The sequence below is a fragment of the Protopterus annectens genome, chromosome 6.part0 (genome assembly GCF_019279795.1).
Source record: "Protopterus annectens isolate FY-2018-M chromosome 6.part0, PAN1.0, whole genome shotgun sequence".
Taxonomy (NCBI): Eukaryota; Metazoa; Chordata; order Ceratodontiformes; family Protopteridae; genus Protopterus; species Protopterus annectens.
In genome coordinates this window covers 1772597465-1772613787 of record NC_056737.1, presented here as the reverse complement: position 1 = coordinate 1772613787, position 16323 = coordinate 1772597465, and the positions used below count along the sequence as shown (strand labels likewise).

At 37.0% G+C, this 16323-nt stretch overlaps 1 protein-coding gene across 1 annotated transcript in view; it reads right to left on the bottom strand.

Annotated features, from left to right (window-relative positions):
* Positions 1-16323, bottom strand: part of STT3A (STT3 oligosaccharyltransferase complex catalytic subunit A) — a 696810-nt gene that overhangs the window by 652024 nt on the left and 28463 nt on the right. The gene's annotated exons all lie outside the window — the stretch shown is intronic.

Sequence of the window (16323 nt, the reverse complement as noted above, 5' to 3'; positions counted from 1 at the left end):
AGCGGAAATATCCATGGAGGGATTCACTTTATAACCTCGAAATACTGAAATATCGAATTTCAGTATCTTGAGACTATAAAACAGAATCCACAAAACACAGACACAAAAAAAACCGTGAAATTCACAACACCGAAAACACCGCACAGACTATACCATACATACACCACAACACCCACATCACAACATAAACAAACAACTACACACATACACAACTCATACACACATAAGAAGGGGGCAAGCCCCTGCACCCCCATGGGGGCTGTGCCCCACCCCCACTTATATATACCAACTCCGAGATCGCACAAACACAAAACAAAAGCCAACTCACACACGCACATTCTCCGACCCCTCACACACACATCAAACACATCAGCACACTCACACACACTCTAACTCCCACTCAAAACCCTTAGAAAACACTTACCTGACATAACACCTACATCCACACACGGCACTGTGCACCATCAAAACACAATCCTGGACATTACGCAGCGTAAGGTCATAACCGCGAATTCAACATATATTCGAGTTCGCGATTATGACCTTTCGCTATTTTTAACATTCGGCTTTATAGTCTCGAGATACTGAAATTCGACATTTCAGTAATTCGCGGTTATAAAGTGTTTCCCCATGGAGACACTGAAAAAAGACTAGTCACTACTGCAATAAAATATCTTAAAAAAAAAAAAAAAAAAAAAAAAACTCTGTTCAAAGGCATCTTACAAAGACCTTGACTAGTTATTTACTTTCCTTTCTTTTTAGTTATCCCTTTCTTTGATAACAGAATACATACAACTGACCATAATTCCTGAACTATTGTGTTCTATTGATAGAGGTAGCCAAGCTGCATATAGGCTTCCACAGTGTACAGAAAATGTTTTCCCAGCTTGGTACACTGTTGGTGAACAGATCAGAAGGTGAATACATGGACTCAGATTGATTTCCATCAACACTTCAAGTATGAAGAATGACAATGTTGATAAGGGCACCATTCTCTCCCTGTCAAGTACCAATTAAGGGGGAAGATACTAATGATGCCTGTAGTTCACAGATATACTTGGAAGAAATAACTTCTAAAGAGTTTGCCACAACAAAAACTTGCACTCAGCCAAGCAGTCAGATTTACATGAAGGTACTTTGAGTGTTCCCAAAACAAAAGTAAATGTGTCAAGATTGAGCTAGTTTTCAATTACATTGTTTCAATAAGGAAGCAACCCTTAAAAAGCCTTTACAAACTTTAAGCAAAGCTTAAAAAGTCATGGAAGTTGGACAGCCATCAAACCCACCCTTACTGAGGACTGGCTGAGCCACAAAACTGACTCAATAATCAAGACAGAAAAGCTTAGGAAGAGATCAATTCTCTTTTGTGTCAGCAACACTGGAAAAAAAAAAAGGAAGAAAAGAGATGAGCCTAACAGTTCATTGAATAGGTTACTAGCACAATAATCGTGCTGTCAACTCTAATGTAGAAAGACAGGGTACAAAAGCCCTGTGGAGTACACTAGAAAAATCATATGGGGGGCAACTTATTACTGAAAAGCATTACTTTAAGCAACCCTAGAATAATTCTGACTTGAGAAGACTTACCATTAGATCATCCATTTTTCCAAATGAGAGCAATAAGTTAATTACTCCAGAGGAAAAGGTACAACTAATAGAAAAACAAAACCCTGACTTCCATATTAAAAGTCTAGTGAAGCACAGAATGTCAGACTGCACTGGAGAGAAAATATCAAAATCGTGAGTTTTGCATCACATGGTGTTCAAGAATTCAATCTGAATTAGAGGCACAGCAAGGAAGGCAAATATACTTGACTCTTATTACTTAAGCAATTTTTGTTTTCAGATAACAAAGAAGTGGAGCACTAGGAGAAAAAAAGATCAGAATCCCACTACAAAATCCCCCACAAATGCCTTCAAGATGTTTGAATACTTACTGATTTATTAGACATACAGATGTCACAGCTGAAAACAATCTCCTAAAAGACTGCAATATCCAGAAGGCTAAAGTTAAGATGAGGACCATCACTAAAACATTAATCTCCCCACTGCCTTGCTAAGAGGGACTGTAAACGCCAGATTCCAAACATTCACAATCATTCTTTTGTTTGTACAACTTACCACTGTAATATATTGTCTTTTTTGAAGTATGTGAAGGCCATTTCCACTTTAAGATTTCCTGCGATATGCATTCTGGCTTAAAAAGGAGCTTATAATGAGACTTCCAAGGTGGCTGCACACTTAACAGCTTAACTTCAGCTCTCCTGATGTGAAAACCGGAAACTGAGAAAGAAAAAGGAGTGCCATTTCTTTCTTTTTTCGTAAAATTCAGTTACTGGTTAGTAAATACACTACCCGAATGCCAGCAAAGAAGAAATTTGGAAAAACCTGAAAGAAAATCAACCAGAAAAGGAAAAGAGAAAATATCGTCTGGGAAGGATTCTGAAGCTGTTCAACAAAAAGTAGTACAAGCTTCAGCTGTGATTCAAGAGATGTCTTCCAGTAATTCAGAGAACAAATATATCAAATGTAAATCAGAGATTATTAAAATAAATGAAACATTCAAACAATAAAAGTCTGGAAAAATAGAAGAAGCTGTAACTAGCCACTCAGATGAATGGATAAAACTGCAAAAATCAGACGATGACATGAAGAAAAGGCTGTCTGAATAGGAGGTTTCTCAAGAAGAACTGTATAAAAAGTACAGTTTTGTACCTACCATAAATGTAGATGTTCGAAGATCCACATTGCTGCAGTCCTTACACTTGGGTAGTCCGCTGTCCTCGGTCGGCCCAAGTATAAGGCTGACGTCGGTCAAGGCGCATTTGACTGACATCAGGACGTCAGGGTACAAATGCGCATGACCGACGTCATATCCTCAGTCTTTTCTTGCCCCAGATGTCAGAAGACCCTAAAAATAAAGGTCAAAACCAAAAGACAGCAAACAAACAACCAACCACCCTTGCACTAATTATATGTACAATATATACAATATACACAATATTTACAACCCAACCCACACAACCACCTCTAACTACAGAGGGGAAGGAGGGAGGTTAAATTGGACTGCAGCAATGTGGATCTTGAACATCTACATTTATGGTAGGTACAAAACTGTACTATGTTCTTCATCTCACATTGCTGCAGTCCTTACACTTGGGTAGAATCCCAAAGCAGAGGTAAGGGAGGATGGCCAAACTATAAGGAAGCAGGAGCTGCCAAAATGCCCTGCAAAACAGCAGTGGCAAAACCAGCCCTGGATTTAGAGTAAAGTGGTAGGTGATAATGCCTAGAGAAAGTATGCACTGAACTCCAAGTAGCTGCCTCCAAAATATCCTTGGTTGCCACCCCTCAAAAGCTGTCGAAGTGGCAGTAGCCCTAGTGGAATGAGGCCTAATCCCAGCTGGAAGCTCCTTGCCATGATGGGAATAACAGAAAGCAATGCAAAACCCAATCCACTTAGAAATAGTTTGTTTTGACACAGGCTTGCCCTGAGAACTCAAAGCAAAAGAAACAAATAACTGCTGAGACTGCCTGAACCCTTTAGTTCTGTCCAAATAATATCGCAACTGCCTGTGTACATCTAAAGTGTGCAAAATCTTTTCCCCTTTATTTTGGGGATTTGCATAAAAAGTAGGCAAATGAATAGTTTGGTTTAAAGCCACACTAGAAACCACTTTAGGCATAAAGGAAGGATTAGTACGTAAAGATACCCTATCCTTATGGAAAATTAAGAAAGGCTTAACCGCCATAAGGGCCTGCAATTCAGAAACCCTTCTTGCAGAGGTAATGGCCAACAAAAGGCAGTCTTCCATGATAAATATTTCAACTCAGTAGTAGCTGCAGGCTCAAAAGGTTGTAGAGTGAGTTTCTCCAACACAAAATTGAGATCCCAAGCAGGAGTAGGAGCTCTACGTGGGGGTCTTATATTCTTTGCCCCTCTAAGAAATTGCTTGAACAAAGGATGAGAAAACAATGGTGGGTCACAGTCATAGTGAGCTGAAATTGCTGCAGCATGAACCTTAATAGAAGAGAAGGACAAACCTTTGTCCAGTAACTCAGTAAGATATTGAAGAGCCACACTTAAATTAGGCTCAGAAACATCAAAATCCTTTGCTGCACTCCAAAATAAAAATCTCTTCCATTTATCTGCGTACACTTTCCTTGTACTAGGCCTTCTAGCTTCCAAAATCACATTCAAAACTTGTTGTGGAAGTTGAGACCCTCTATGGTTTAAAACAGAATATGCCAGGCTGTTAGGTGAAGAGAGTGAAGTTTGACATTGAGCAAATGACTGTCCTCCTGGGACAACAGGTGTGGAATCGAAGGCAAAGGCCATGGAGGCTTCCGTACCAGACTTCTCAGTAATGGGTACCAGTGCTGTCGAGGCCAATCTGGAGCTATTAAAATCATCCTTGGCTTGTCCTGTCTGACCTTTAGAAGTACCTTTGGGAGGAGAGGCAGAGGTGGAAAGGCATACACATGAAGATTGCTCCAATTGAAAGAAAGAGCATCCACTCTCCAAGCTGTGGGATGAAACCTTTTGCAAAACTTTGGCAGCTGATGGTTTAGTGGAGAAGTGAACAGATCTATGTCTGGAGTTCCCCATGACACTGTCAATTTCTGAAATACATGAGGATCCAATTTCCACTCGTGGGGATCCATAATTGTCTGCTCAACACATCTGCTAAGGAGTTCTGTGCTCCGGCAGAAACCTTGCCTGAAGATTGAGCTGTAAACTGAGAGCAGTCTCCCACAAAATCATTGCTTGCCTGCATAGAGGATAAGAATGTGTTCCCTTGCTTGTTGATGTACCACATGACAGTTGTGTTGTCTGTTAGAATCAACACCTGCCCTGGAAGAAGTAAATCCTTGAAAGCTATTAATGCAAACTGGACTGCTAACATCTCCTTCAAGTTGATATGTAGATGTTGTAGTCTGGCAGGCCACTTGTCTTGTATCCACTTTCCATTTAGATGAGCTCCCCAAGCTTTGTCTGAGGCATCTGTCGTTAAAATCTGACTCGCCTCTGGCCGGGTCACAGAGAGTCCCTTGTTTAGGTGACATTCCTGAGCCCACCACAAAAATTCCTTTTGAATGCAAGGTATTATTTGAATGACAGTGTCCAGATCCTGGCAGTGCTGTGTCCATACATTTTGAGATACCATTGCAGCTTCCTCATATGCAGTTTGGCATTGGGAAGCACCAGAATACAAGATGCCATGAACCCTAAGGCTTGAAGGACTGTCCTTGCAGTCAGCCCGGACTGATGAGATAGTTGATGGAAGTAAAGGGAAAGATTCTTTTGTTTGTTCGGGGTCAAAAGGCCATCTGGGATGCTGTATTCAGTCTTACACCCAGAAAGCACATGCCCTGAGAGGGTACTAGACTGGACTTTATTTCGTTCACAGAATACCCCAGGCATCTTAGCACTGCTATCACATATTCCAAATGATGAAGAAGCTCGTCCCTTCCTTGAGCCAGAATCAGGCAATCGTCCAAATAAGGATAGATCTGTATTCCTTTTAGCCTGAAGAAAGCTATCACTGGAGCCAGAACTTTCGTGAACACTCTGGGCGCAGTAGATAAGCCAAAGGGCAATGCAGAGAACTGATAGTGAAGTCCCAGCTCGAAAACGCAGATACTTCCTGCAACTTAGTCTGATAGGAACATGAAGGTAAGCCTCCTTGAGAAAAGGCGACCAGGAAGTTCCACGGTCTGGGTAAACCACAGCAATAGCACGTACCTCCTTGTACAAAGGTTAGATATTCTCACTGTTACAAAAAAGTTCCACGCTGAAGAATTTTCACCAACGTATCTGCAGCAATAATGGAATTTATTCTTAAAAACATACGAACTGGTACAGCCAACACAACGCCGTGCAGTAAACACATCCAACAGAATTTACCCGGGTTTAAGACGAACTTCATCAGAATAACTACACCACTAACTACCTCCCTTTTATATACACAACAGGTTCAATCAATTACCTAATTAAGTGATAATTAAGTATACTGTTTAAACAATTTATCCATAAATACTGTTAAAAATCAAATAAACATAATAAATTCATGTTTTACATATATATATTCATTGATTATATGTTATATATCCACAGAATAAACATAACTATCATTTAAAAACCACATATAACATTATAAAAATTGAACTGCAGAATGATTGTACAAAAAACAAAACAAATATTCTATTCCAATTCCTGTGTGAATATATATATAATAATATATAATAATGTGTAAAATTACATGAAAAAAAATGAAAAAAAAAATATATATATATGTATGAAAAAATATATAAAAGAATATATGAAAAAATATATAAAAAATTATATGAAAATTTATATACTTAACGATGTAATGTGTATATATATATATATATATAACATCATAAATTGATATACAATATCTCCTATAAACACTTCACCCTAATATATACATATGAATATTTTTAGTGTATATATACTTTTTTGTTTAATTATATAAATGAATTATAATGGTATATTAATTGCTCTTAGAGTTGTGAGTAAATATACATATTTTTCAAGCTATTGTACATAGATAAATATAAATTGCTCATGTATGTATTACACTTCCCTCATAGTAGAAATTATTTTTAAAGTTATTTTAAACTTATTTTTGTAACTATGTTTTGAATGTGAAGTTAATGAAATCGGTAGTGTGCAAAGACTGAATCAGCACCTACCCTTAATATGATTTTTCATAAGGATAGGTTTGATTGTACAATATTCATTAAGTCCCGGCCAATTATGGGCATTCAAAAGAATCTGCCATTTTAGCTCCTGTATGTCCAAATCAAATTTTGTATTCCTTCCTTGTGCATCATTTAATAAATGATCAATGATGCAAAATTTAAATCTATGATCAGCATGTAATTGAATATGTCTCGCTAGGGCGTTTGTAGTTTTCATGTGCTTTATATCCAAAACATGTTCTTTTATTCTGCTCCTGAACTTCCTACTTGTTTTGCCTATATAAAAGGCTCTACATTGTTGACAAAGTGCTACATAAATGACATTTGAAGTATGGCAGTTGAAATGCCCTTTAATTTTGATGTTATTAAAATTGATTTTAATTTTATCCTGTGTATCATGTATATATTTGCATGTTGTACATCTTTCACATCTGAAATTTCCTATTGGTCTATGGGTTTTATATTGCTGTACTTCCATATTATGTTCAAAATATTCCTTGAAAGATGTATCCTTTTTATATACAAACTTAATTGGTCCTTGAAATATTTGTGCTATCATATGATCATTGATAAGTAGGTTCCAATTTCTTATAATAATGTTCTTTATTATTAGAGTACAGTCATCAAACACAGAAATGTATAGGGGTATCTGGTCCTTACTTTCATATTGAGTTTTACTTATATCTTTATCATAGCCATAACGTAATATGGCTTGATATATTCCTACCTTTCTCTTGATTTTTACTTCTTGTTTAATTGTTTCACATAATATTTTGGGATAACCCCTATTTAAAAACATACTTTGCATAAACTCCAACTCATCGTTGAATTCCCCTTCTTCACTAATCATCCTGGCTGCCCTGACCATCTGACCCTTTACAACTCCCTTCTTTTGATGGTCAGGGTGCCAGCTGTCATAGTGAAGATAGGAATTGGAAAATGTCGATTTTCTGTGAATATTTGATTTTAACTGTCCCCTATTTTTGTCAAAAGTTAGTTCCACATCCAAATATGATATATTTTCGTAACCAATATGATGTGTAAATTTCAAGAATCGAACATTTTGATTTATATATTCAAGGAATATTTTTAATGTTGTTTCATCGTTGTCCCATATTATAAAGATATCGTCCAAATATCTAGTATATATTTTGATGTATTTTTTGAATGGACTGTTGAATATATAATTATACTCCCAGTATGTCATTATTAAGTTAGCATACATGGGGGCACATGCTGCCCCCATTGCAACTCCATCAGTTTGTTTATAATAATTCCCTTCATAATACAAATAATTATTGTGAAGTACAATTTCCATTAGACTAATCAGGGTGTTAATTTTTGTTTGGTCAAATATTTTAGACTCAAAAAGCTGTTCTTCCAGCCAGATTAAACCTATATCATGTGGTATAGATGTAAAGAGATTACATACATCTATAGTTACCATGATATCTCCTTCCTTCATTTTAACTTGATTCATCATATTAAGAAAGTCCCAAGAGTCTCTTGTGATGTATGTAAATTTGGTCATACTCAGTTTGAAATGATTATCTAGGTATTGACTAATAAAACATGTTTTGTTTCTCTTCCCATCCACTATAGGTCTAAATTGTAAATTATTTAGACCCTTGTGGATTTTTGGTATGCCAAATATTCCGCTAATGACCGGATAGTCATTAGTTAAATATTTATGTTCATCTTCCGTTATTTCACCCTGCATTAACATGTCTTCCAATAAATTATCAATTCTTTTATGAGCGATATTAATTTCATTTAGACTTATTTCAGAATAGGATGTACCTAATAACATGGTGGTCATGTAAGATACATAATCCCCTTTATCAGTTATAACAACTCCACTACCTTTATCAGGCCTCATTATTCTAATATCTTTTATGTTTAATATATCTTTGAATATTTCTTCATCACTTTCAGTCATATTACTATGTATAGGAGTTTTGTATTGTTTAAAAAATTCCCTAATATCCATTTCAGCCCGTTTTTCAAATATAATTATTTTATCGTTCATAGGGGGGTTAAAGATGCTGGGTTTACTCAAATCAATTCCTATATTTTTGTTCCTATTGTCCTGTACACTACTGTCAAAAAATAGTTTCAGATTTAATTTTCTACTAAATATTTTCAAGTTAATAATTGAATTAACTAATCTCCCCTTACGACAGGGTACAAAATTATATCCTCGCGATAATAAGTTAGCATGTTTACTAAGGAATACATGTTTAGAATAGTTAAATATTTTATAGTCTCCATGGGTGTTGGTAATTATATTTGGGTTGCTTAAAGGTTCTCTATCAATTGATTCAAAATTATTATCTGATATACATATATTGTCTTTATCCAAATAATTGTCAATATTTAAATCAATATGAAAGTTGATAGGAATATTAATTTCATAGTTATTCAACATGTCATCATTTGAAAAATTGATATTATTACCACTCATACCATCATTAATCATAGTATCAACTGTTTTTTCTATATGACTATTCGATACATTGGGGGAAAGATGAATAATGTCAGGGTAATCATATATGGTCAAATCTAATAATGCTCGATCATCCTGTCGTATTGTACTTGATTCTGATTGTGTGTCACCATGAAGATTATTTACAATTAGTAATTCTTCGGTTATATTCTCATTTACATAGTCACACATATTTATAATGTAATTCTGCTTTGTTACGTCACTAGTAGCATCACTGATTTCCATACAATGATTAAAGCAAGCATGCCCCATCTGTGTATGTGAACTGGGTACCATATCACGTACTATAGATACTGGGTCGTCATTATATGTATGATTCACTCTATTATCAAGTTGCTTAACATTGTCATAATATAATTGACCTTCCCCAACAATATCATTAAAATTGAGTACTTGTTGTATATGGGATTGTGATACATCTATAACATAAGTATGTCCCAAACCTTGTTCACAAATTCCCTGGTTGTACTGTAACGAATCTTGTACCATATTTTGTTGATGTAAATCCGCAGTTGGTACAGCGGTAACATTGTCCATGTCCATAGAAGTAAGCGTGTTGGTGTAAATACGATGTACGGATGGATTTCTCATTTCCGACTCTTCCATCCAGCTTTCGCATTGTTTGCCGATAAAAAACCTCTTTTTGGTCTTGCTCCCGTATTTCTGTATTCATCATCAGCATGCTTATTTCCACGGTTGAGAAGTCTTTCCGAGCATCTTATTCCTTCTGTATTGTACATATTCTGTTCATGGGGGCCATGTTGTTGCAATTTCTCATTGTCGGAAGTGATGTCATACACTTCCTGTCTTTGTCGTGTACGTTCTATTTGTTTCTCATCACCATGGTTATTGTGTTTGTTTTTAGATTTAGGATAGATTTCGCCAATCTCATACCTTTTAATGTCCCTTGTAATCTTATTGCATTTTTTGTTATATATAATTCCACAGTTAAAGTCAATATCCTTAATGATGGTGGTATATTTCGCGTAATGACTGTCAAACATGGAATCTTGACTGATATTTTGGTTGAGTATATCAAGTTCCTTAAGCATATTATCTATTCTTAGATTGTTGTATTTAATCATGATTTCCATCATTCGTACTCCGGTGTTATTGAATAGTTCATGCAACTCATCTAGCATGTTGTCATTATTTTCACTTCCGTGGGGATATTTCCAAAGTCTTAATCCTTTGGGGACCATGTGTAAGTCTATGTTTTTCTGCAAATAACTGTTTTCTAATTGTACTCGCTTGTATTTAAATAGTTTCATTTCAAAGGTTTTAAGCATATCACACATTGCATCACGATGTTTCATTTGTGGTGGTTGAAATGCATTCTGAGCTATATTGAACGAAAAAGAGTTTTCACGCCAAATGTTAAAATTAGAGTTATTCGTATTACTGATATTTTCTCCACTGGAATGTTTGTTTAGCTCACCTTGCTGTACCGTAATGGGAGAGTGCGGTGTAGCCTGTGTCAATGGCAGTCCAAGAGAATCATCGATATTTGAGATGTTATCATGACTGTTCTTACCCAACAATTTTTGGATTAGAGCCGAATGCTCCCTCAGTTGTGCATTAATTTGCTGGAGTATAACTCCAGTGTCCGCCGGAACCGCCTCGTCTTCCATGTAAACACAAGAACGAAGGTAAAGCACAAACTGGTAAAAGGCGACCAGGAAGTTCCACGGTCTGGGTAAACAATAGCACGTACCTCCTTGTACAAAGGTTAGATATTCTCACTGTTACAAAAAAGTTCCACGCTGAAGAATTTTCACCAACGTATCAGCAGCAATAATGGAATTTATTCTTAAAAACATACGAACTGGTACAGCCAACACAACGCCGTGCAGTAAACACATCCAACAGAATTTACCCGGGTTTCGTCCGCCAAGACGAACTTCATCAGAATAACTACACCACTAACTACCTCCCTTTTATATACACAACAGGTTCAATCAATTACCTAATTAAGTGATAATTAAGTATACTGTTTAAACAATTTATCCATAAATACTGTTAAAAATCAAATAAACATAATAAATTCATGTTTTACATATATATATTCATTGATTATATGTTATATAGCCACAGAATAAACATAACTATCATTTAAAAACCACATATAACATTATAAAAATTGAACTGCAGAATGATTGTACAAAAAACAAAACAAATATTCTATTCCAATTCCTGTGTGAATATATATATAATAATATATAATAATGTGTAATAATGTGATATTTCAACATGTGAAACTGGCAATTCAAAGCCCTCATAGCTAGAGTGGAAGAAGTATAAACTTTCTTTCCCCATCTATCCAAGGCCCTGGCCTCTTTATCTGCAGGAACCGGATTCTTGACAACAGAAGCCTTAACACCTTTAGGCCCCTGGCTAACAGTTTCTGGGTCTGCCCTAGGACTCTTAAAAAGATACTTATGAGCTTCAGGCACCCTGTAATACCTATCCGGTTTAACAGGAGCAGGAGGCAGAGAATCAGGATTAAGAGAAGCCTCTATAAAACATCTTCCACTACATCCAAAACAGGAGGTATAGCCAAAGGCCTATGCTGGGGTAAAACAAAAATTCCTAAGCCTTTTCCTGGAATCAGAGAAGTCCTGACCTTCCCACTTAAAATGCTCCCTCATGGAATGAAGAGTTTCTGAAAAAGAAAAATCCTCAGGAGGAGAAGCAGAAGGAGTAGAATCATTCACATCAGAATCAGAATATGGTGAGTACTCCTGCAAGTCTTCAGCAAGACTCTGAAACATCCGAAGCCTGCTCAAAACTCCCTAGCTCAGGCTCCACCCTAGGTCTCTTATCAGGAGGGGCAAAGAACCCCTATCAAAGTAATCAAATCTTCTGCCATTTTAAGCATATGCTTCTTGGGCACAGTTCCTGAAGAACTAGGGGTGACACCAACTGAAGCTAAACCTGGCCTGCCTCTGGGAGAAGCCTTGGAAACAGAAGGAGAGGGCCTAACCACCCTAGGCAGGGAGGGGAGTATAGTAACCTGAGAAGCCCCATCACCCTGACCTGCCTCCTGAGAGGCCACATCCTGCAATAACAAAGTCTCTCCCTGGGATCCCAAAGAAACCTCCGGTGGAACCACCGGCTCCACCGACACCTCTAAAGAACCGGCGGTTCTTCTAGCCTAGGCTTAACTGCTTTGTCCTTGCACTTCTTCGAAGAAGCGGGCGTCGGAGCATCCGACGGCATTTTATAATTGCACCGCTTCCCGAAGACTAACCTGGCACAATTTAATCTCCTCTTTATAGTGCGCTTATTGAATCAAGAGCGACACCCAACAACGTCGTGCTCAGGCCCTAAACAAGGAATACATAAAGTATGATAGTCTCTATGCGGTATCTGTTTCCCACAAGAAATACAATTATTCACTTTTTCTGACATCCGGTAAACCACTGAGGCAAGAAAAAACTAAAATATTCCCCAACGGGGTACTTAGCCAACTTTGACTCGGTCTGAAACTCCGAAATCGAAAAATTTCAGAACGCCAACTTGCAATACTGCTTCTGCATCGGACCATGCGGCAAAAAAGACAGAGGATATGACGTCGGTCATGCGCATTTGTACCCTGACGTCCTGATGTCAGTCAAATGCGCCTTGACCGACGTCAGCCTTATACTTTGATATTCGGGCCGACCGAGGACAGCGGACTACCCAAGTGTAAGGACTGCAGCAATGTGAGATGAAGAACATCAATAGCAGAGTTAAAGATAAAGCACACAGAAAACTGGAGATTTTCTGCTGAACCAGAGAAACTGGAAGGAACAGACTGCATTTTTTTTATGAAAGCACAAATATGGTGTTGCACAGCAGAATTTGTCAATTGGAAGGGCACAACAAATGTGTGCTCCAAAACTAGCCAATAGCATCCAAGACTTATATTAGTAAAGATGCAATCATACCAGCAGAAAGAGTTGATCCAGACAAAAATGTGGCAGAAGGGCAAAGTATTAAAAGCTGGAGACAGCAGAGTGCTTGAAGAAAATGATTATTCACTGTACACCAGGGAGAAGACAAGCAAACTTACCCCAGCAATCAGGGAATGTTGAGAGGCAGGTGCGAGATTCAAGGTGCTGTATCCAGCTGTCTTCACAGTGTTTTTCCCCCAAAGGATCAAGTAATTTTTTGATGCAGAAAAAGCTAAGGAGGAAATAAAGTTTATCCAACAAAAAGCGAGTCAGCAAGGAGAAGGGGGCTCTGCCTCTCACTTTTCTCATTGCAAAGGTCATAGAGAGACTTTGCCAGTGAAACGTTTTCCAATATTACAAAAGAAAATGCTTGAGAGAGAGTAAAAAAGTGCAGGAGTTCACTAGAAGAATACGTAGTACCATGAACTTGCACCAGAGACTGGTGTTAGGAGATGGAGATGAAGAGGAAGAAGACCTGCAGTTCTGAAATTAGTGAATAAATGGAAGACTATAAAACATCTCATCACATTTGTGAAATACGGTTTTGCAAGAAAAAGTGGCTGAAAGACAGTGGACTTTTGTTGACTTTGTTAAACTTGTGGGTGGACTATCAAGCATATACCCTACTTTATACCATTACTATGTAGAAGGACACAAAAAGGGGAAATTTTCAGAAAGTAAAACAAATTCTGTTCTTATTAGTATTTGTATAAAATATTTTGTGATATAAACCACACGTTATATGCACTAAAGGTTTTCTGTAGTGTATAGTCAGGGATATTTTAAATGTGGGGGGGTGGGTCAGTGATTGTTGTTTACTTTAACATCTTTAACTTATACAAGTACTTTTTGTAAGCTGTAAAAAAATGAATCAAACAGCCAGCTAACACTAGGGCCGGATACCTAAATATACTCAAACAAATAAAAGATTAGAAAGGGTGACAAATTTGTCTCTCAGTGCCTACCCCTTCTCTGGAACAAAATCAATTTCATAATTAAGCAGTGATACAATGTTTGTCTTTAAAAGTGAACAGTTGGACAACTGGATGGGTATTCAAAAATTCAACTCAGTATGACTGGCTTGGCTCTCCTTGAAAAGAGAGGCAAGTCATAAAATGGCCTTATGTCTTAGTTGCCTTGCAACTTTATATGATCCTAAAATTTCTGGACAAAATAGTATTGCCTAACTTTCTACAAATAGTTGCATACAAGACCGTTTCTGAATCACCTGAATATTATATGAACTCCACTGTCCTGTTCTGGCTGAGTATGGTTTATCCTGCAAAATATTGTGTTTTCAAAAATAAACACTCCCATTTGGGGCATTTAAATAGCTAGCACCCCTACTCACAGGTGCACTCACTAATCATCAGTCTGATACACTAAGCACCAGGCATAGCTGGGGCAGAACACTTATTCTTCCATCACTCCTTTGAAAATGTATCTGTCTACCATTTCAATTCATTTACAGTGGAAGGAAAAAGTGGGACCTCTGAACTGTGCGACTCCAAAAACTACTAGTGTATTAATGAAAGTCACCTGTACAAATGCTGCACTATCATCTGCAGGCAAAAACTTAACTTCTGAATATTCCATTAAATAGCTCTATTCAAATACTGTAACTGTAATTATGTTCCTCCTTAGACATTCATAATGTAAAGTAGGACAAAAACTGCTGTCTGTGCATATGTATTTTAGACAGTATGCACGCACGCACACACAAAATCAAAGAAGCAGACTAGGTAGTCCAACTGCCCACCTCAGTCATCAAGCAACTATAATGAAAAACATACCTGATACTGTTGATCATTCTGGAGACCGGAGAACTGGATGCAATGTAGACTTGACAAAACAAGGACCCTCTTTTTATCCACCTACAATAATGTCAGTCAATCTCAAAGTATGGAAATGTCAATATTTTAAATAATTACTAAAAAACAAAACACTAGCCTCTGCTCTAGGCCACTGCATCCAGAAATGACAAAGTTATTCCCTAACTTGAAGTAGAAAAATCAAAAAAAAAAGAGAAGTTTCAATAAAACAAACAAGGTAACAAACAAAATGAAGGTGTGAATAATGATAGACTGATCATGAGACTGACCATGACACAACAGTCTTGATGAAAAACAGCATTAACAGGAACATGATATTACAGCTGCTCTTTATCAAATGTAATTGTAATACTATGTTACATTCTTTCTGAAAATCACCTTCAAAGATTTCATAACATTTTCAGGCTGTCTAGAAGTTAACAGCAGCTTCAAAAGCAGATTTTTATTAAAGGTTTTAGGCAATCAATGAGACAAAATTCAAAAGGCTACAAATATTTTAGTGTTATGACAAACTCGATATTATACAATGCAAGATTGCAAAAGACAAACAAGTGCACACTGATTGGTTAGCCCAACCAGCGTGCCCATTGCAAATTGATCATATACCAGTGGAAAAAATTCCGGTCACCCGGACTTTAATAATGGAAATAACATATCCAATTTTGCCTTTTGTCCCCCACCCCAATTATTTTTGGCCATGTCAAGTATTCTTGCTCCAAGAGGTTGAAAGGTATGACCGTTCCTAATTTTGCAACACGTCCCTGATTTACCTTTATATTTTGCCCTGCTCCTCGTACAATTTTTGATATTTTTTTTTTGATAAAAAAAAAAAAAAAAAAAATCAATGAATATTACTGGGACTGAGTCATGGCTGAAAATGGTATTCGGACCAGTCCACTTACCCACTTAAACAGAAAATAAACAAACTGCAGGCAATATGTCATGCTCGGGCATCAGAGTCAATGTTTTTTTGGAGAAAAGAATTTATGAGTTATGTGCAGAGTATGTCATTTATTGCAGAGACAAGAAGCACCAGACTAAATGCAAGGGTTCCGTTACCTAAATGCATTTTAAGTCACTCACCAAAGTGATACCACAATTCCTTTGCCTCAAATGGCTAATCTCCCTGGTAAAAAATCAGGATTTTGGGAACAGATTATCTGCAGTGGTAAGTGAATATGAATTAAAAAAAAAAAAAAAAAAAGTGAATGTTAAATAAAAATAAAAAAATGCGCTCAGCATTCCTGACTAAAAGCTAACCTATACTTGAGATTTGTCACCAATGCTAAGAGGTGATTTGAGAAAGAAGTTAAAGTAGTGA